The sequence below is a fragment of the Triticum aestivum genome, chromosome 3D (genome assembly GCF_018294505.1).
Source record: "Triticum aestivum cultivar Chinese Spring chromosome 3D, IWGSC CS RefSeq v2.1, whole genome shotgun sequence".
Classification (NCBI taxonomy): domain Eukaryota; kingdom Viridiplantae; phylum Streptophyta; class Magnoliopsida; order Poales; family Poaceae; genus Triticum; species Triticum aestivum.
Window position 1 is genome coordinate 486,666,894 of NC_057802.1, and position 5,212 is coordinate 486,672,105.

The 5,212-nt window shown below is 47.4% G+C and overlaps 1 non-coding gene and 1 pseudogene across 1 annotated transcript; both read right to left on the reverse strand.

The window, feature by feature from the left end:
- Nucleotides 1–3,368: 3,368 nt before the first annotated feature.
- On the reverse strand, nt 3,369–3,459 carry LOC123081153 (small nucleolar RNA Z223). Its single transcript, XR_006438663.1, has one exon. It is a non-coding gene; the product is annotated as a small nucleolar RNA Z223 (small nucleolar RNA).
- A 917-nt stretch (nt 3,460–4,376) lies between these two features.
- Nucleotides 4,377–4,860, reverse strand: LOC123075046 (signal recognition particle 54 kDa protein 2-like; annotated as a pseudogene).
- Between the last annotated feature and the right edge of the window lie 352 nt (nt 4,861–5,212).

The following is a 5,212-nucleotide window of genomic DNA, read 5'->3' on the forward strand; positions in this document are numbered from 1 at the left end:
GACCTAACGCAATGCTAGGAGTTATAGGTGAAGGGGGAAAACATCCGGGAAAGTATCCCCTGTGCTTCGCGTTTTCGGACAATTGAACCGGAGGGGGAAAGTTGTGTGTTTGCTATTCTACGGATGTGTGGCGGACGAACGGGCTGCCTATCCGGATTCGTCTCGTCGTTTTGAGCAACTTTGATATACAAAGTTTTTTCATCCGAGTTACGGATTATTTTATATTAATTTTCAAAGTTTTAAATCATTTTCTGAATTTCTGGAATTTACATAATTCGAAATATATTAAATAATAAATGCTAGGTGTACACAGAGAAGTGTACACAGCAGTGGCATTACAGGCTGACAGGTGGGTCCAGGGGGTCCCAGTTGACCAGTCAACGTTTGACTGGTCAACAGGGGTGGGCCCCCCTGTCATGCTCTGATTTACTAATTAACAGTTTTAGTTAGCTAATTAGCAAGTTATTTAGTGTTAAGTTAATTAAGAAAACTTAATTAATTCGTAACTTAATTAATTAATGGTTATATACATATATTTTATAATCTTTTATTTTTATTTCTAATTTTCATTTTAACAGGGGTGTGGGTCCAGTTCATCAGTGGCTCAGTCCGGTTGCGGGCGTGGGCTAACGGGCGGGGCAGACCCGGGCGCGGCCGTGATGAGGCCGGCCGGAGCTGCGCCCGGCAGCGGCGAGCTGAGGCAGCGGCAGTGGTGGGAGAGGGGCTCTGTCGGGCGCGGGGACAGCGGGAAGCGGTGGCGGACGGGCGTCGGACCCGCGTGGCGGGGCCGCGCGTCGGGGCTGAGGACGCATCACTGGGGGGCGCGCAGAAGCATCAAGGCGAGGCAAGCGGCAATGGGGCGGAGCGCGGCGTCGGCGCGAGCGGGCGGGCACGACGCATAGGAGGGGGCAGGGGACGCGAGCGGCGGTGAGGGGGCAAGGTCGGGGCGGCAGCAGAAGCAACTGCAACGGTGGGAAGGCGCCGCGATGTGCGGGCGGAGCACGGCGAGTACGGGGACCGGGCGCGACGGTGTGTGCAAGGGCAGAGAGGAGAGGGGGAGGGCGTGGCCCTCACCAGCGTTGGAGAGCGGAGGCGGCGGCGAGACTCGATGGCGCCGGCGGGGAAGAGGATGACGAGGCGTCCGACGAGGTGGAGGTAGACGACGGGGCGGCTCTGGCGACCGGGGACGGCGATGATGTCCTGGCGTCGGCAGGATCGTGCCCGATCCAGAACGAATGGAAAAGAAGACCAGTGGCGCGGTGGTTGCCTCGCCGACGAACGGCAGCTGCGTCCCGCCTGAGGAGCGCCGGAGAGCCGCGTGGGAGCACTAGAGAGGAGAGTTTGCGAGGGGGGTTCGGGCATGAGGGCCCTCGCCGTTGAGTGTGTGGCGGCGCGAGGAAGATGGGGAGGGAATCGAGCGAGAGAGAGTGGGGGTCGGCGCAAGCTAGGGTTAAGAGGACGTTAGGTGGGCCTTGGGCCAACTGGTCCGGCAGCGAGGGGGGTTCGGGCATGAGGGCCCTCTCTCCATCTTACATCTCTTCTTATCTTTGTTTTCTTTTATTCCTTTTATTTTATTTTTTCTTTTGCCTTTTTCTTTTTATTTATATTACCTTTTCTGTTATAGTTTTTCTTCCTATTATTTTAGTTTTAGTCAAATATATACTTAGTATCTAAATTAGTATTTCAACTTAGTCCATAGTCAAAAAGTCTAGTCCTCAAAATAAATTAGCTTAACATTTTATTAATTACAAAAGGTATTTAAATATTTGTTTTTGCTGCTGTTTTATTCATCTCATAGTACTTAAATATTTTATAAACGTGTGGTTTCTCTACCATAATTATCTATGAAATATTTGGTTCACTCTGAACATTTTAGTTTTAATATTTGAAAACTTCTATTGTTTGATTGATTTTGGATTTGAATTAGAATCGGTTTCGACCTAACGCGAGATTAGCAACAATAATCAAAGTGACGTGCCATCATTAGCAGAGAATTACTGTAGCTTAAATATCCGGGCGTCACAGATAAGAATCAGCCCGGTCCAGTTCAGTGTTTTACATGGGCCGAGCCCAACAATTCAGCCTATTTATTGTTTTTTCAGGTGAATTTTTGGTCGGCTACATGGGCCAAGCCCAATGTTGCATCCTTTTTATTTCCAGGGTTGTGATCCTTTTTTGGTTTCTTTTTTGGGCCGCATCTATTTCTCAATTGGGGCTCGGCCTTTTTACAGTCCATTTCCTTAGTTTTTAGGGTTTTTTTCCTGTGAATATTATTTGGAAAATGGCCTTTTATATGCCAAATAGTATTAGGTCCCACTTGTCTGGTTCTAATTAAAGACAGCCAATGTTTCAATTTCCACACAATTATTTCAGTCACAACAGCAAACAAATGAGAATTATCAAACCACATGCCAATTTTGGCTAATAGCACAATCTTTACATAATTCATTTCACCATTACATGTGATACTATCAGAACATATAACTCCTACTACAAATACACCCCAGACTTCTTCACTTTTCTGGACTATCAGAACACGCCACTTCAAACTTGAAATTTCCTAGGCCTGGAGCTCCTGTAAAAGGGTGAACACAAAGTCATTAGAGTAGCATTTTCATTCCTGGAGTAGATATTCAAACCTCCAGGTTTAGTGTATAGACTATCTGGAAAATATATATTTAACAAAATTTCACAGAAATGCAGATTTATGGATCGAATGTATGATAAAGCAGCAGAAATGCAGATATATGTCTATGAAACAATAGGTCAACTAGAGATTCATGTCTACAATTTGCTAGAGAAGAAAATAACAAGTCAGGATATAGAACATGGTTTCAATTTGTTCTTTGCATATTACATCAGTAGTTCTGTTGCAGGGTTCTATTACATCATGATCTACATGCACATGAGAGAGATGGACTTGGCGCACATGAGATGAGGGTGGAAGTAGGAGGAGCAGGGCATACCTAAGGTGTCCAGGTCCTGCAGCTCATCGGAGATGTTGCAGGCTTGCCGGCATCGACAGCCACCGCAGCAGTAAGCTGGGTGACATACAAACTGAAGTTGCGTTCATTCAGTTGCAAAACAACAAAGTTTGCTAGTTCCTGTCCATCAACAATCACACAAGCATCACTTGTATAGCAACAGGAGCAAAATTTATATGAGTTAGAAGGAGCAGAGTTCGACTAGTACAGCCAGCAGAGCTCAACTAGTACATCGCAGTACACATGAACCATCTATTCCATGAAACAAGAGTAAAATCTTGCTATAACCAGTAGATTATCCCCTAACAGAAGCTAATTAGGCACCAATACACAAGGCACAGCAAGCACATACTAAATGAGCCACGGCCATAATACATGAGTACTAAATAGATCTTGTATAACAGGTTTTTCAGTCATGAATTTTCAGAAGCAGAACTGGCATCTTTGTTGAAAGTGTTTATCATCACAGCCGGCTGCCACAATAAGCTAGCAAGACATTTACACCATAATATGAAGCAAACAGAGCAATCCCAATGTACACAAAAATTGTACTGATTCCATTAAAACAATACTAGGTACGACTGGAGATGCATAAAGAACAACTAGGTACGACTCACCCTATATGCATGCATGCATCAGCATCCATACTTGCAGTGCATTTAGTAAAGAACAAATTACTGTATTTCCCAAAGTGTATAATAGCTTTGTGAAAAAGAGGATTGTATCAGTCATACACTTCTCCCTGGATCAATGTATGCATGCAATTCATCCAGGCCGAGCATGATGTTAATTCCTACTCATGTTGCTAGCACATATACATACATACACACCAAGAACGAATTCACAGGCACATAAATGAATATCCCTGGATAGCATGGTAATGAACTAATCACAGGCAATTTGACAGGACTAGTACTAGTGATAACAACCCAACGACATCCTAACAGCCGCAGCAACACGCACACTTCAACCGCCTGAATACTGGTGAATAGCAAAGTCTATCCATACTTGACACACGAGCAAATCAATGTCAAGTTCATCTCAGATGTGTTGTTCATGACAGCGGTAGCAGTTAACAAGATTACTGAGTTTTAATTTGTGGAAGAAAGGAAACAAGCAATAGAATGCCTATCTCGTTCACCACTAGAGTAACAGCAGTAGCAAATTCAGTCAAGCATGTGAGTAAGTAAAAGATGTAGATCAGCAGGGAATCAAACTAGTTCAAAGAAATTTGTAACCAAATGTACAGTAACAATCATCTAGTATTAATCAATGGTTCTGTTTTGATCCAAACTAGATGAATTCAAGGATAATCTATTATGTGATAGTAGAGGAGTGAGTGCTATTGTACAGTTAGAAAAATGCTACACACAGAGTGGTACATATATACATTCAGTAATAGGTGTAGAACAATAAACAGAGCAAGCAGGCGAGGTTGGTTGGTGAGTCAGACTGGCCCTGCAATCCGACGAACATGACGACATTGGGCTTGCCCTTTTTGGGGGTGAAGACCGGCGTCCCTGGATCCAGCATGTTGCAGAGCTCCGTGAAGACGACCTGCAGCAAGAAAAACACAAGGGCATCAGCCTCCAACCAACCAGTCCCCCCTGGCACGCGCGTCCCTCGATCGAATAGCGCAGGAAATGAATTGAGGGAGGTGGAGCAGGCAGGACCTGCTATATGATGCGCCGCTTGTTGGTGCCGGCGGCGAGGGTCTCGAGGTTGATGATCTTCTGGACGTCGAACTGCAGGAGCGTGCGGGAGATCTCGTTGAGGCACTCCCCGAGCACCTTCTCGTCGATCACCGTGGCGTTGCTCATCTGCGCGAGCGCGCGGGAGATGCTCCCGCCTAGCTGCGCGAGCACCATCTTGGCTGGGCCCCCGGGGGGTCGGGCCTCGTCGGCGGCAGGGTGGGGTTCCGGCGGTGGTCAGGGGCGGCGCGCGGCATGATCTGGGAGCGGGGGTAGGGAAGGGGATGCGGATGGGAGGAGAACCGGCCGTGGGAGATGGGGAAGATTTTGGTTGGGGTGGGGATTGGGGAACGCGGTGGGGATTGGGGACGGCATCTGCGCGACGCGATGGGCGTAGCTGCGGGACGCGTCGAGGAAGGAGGTGGTGGCGGGACGCGCTGTTGCAGGACGGGGAGGAGGTGGCGGCGGCGAGGAGATGAGGGAGGGGGTGGATCTGGCCGCCGCCATGGCCATGGCCATGCTGTGCGGCTAGGTTGG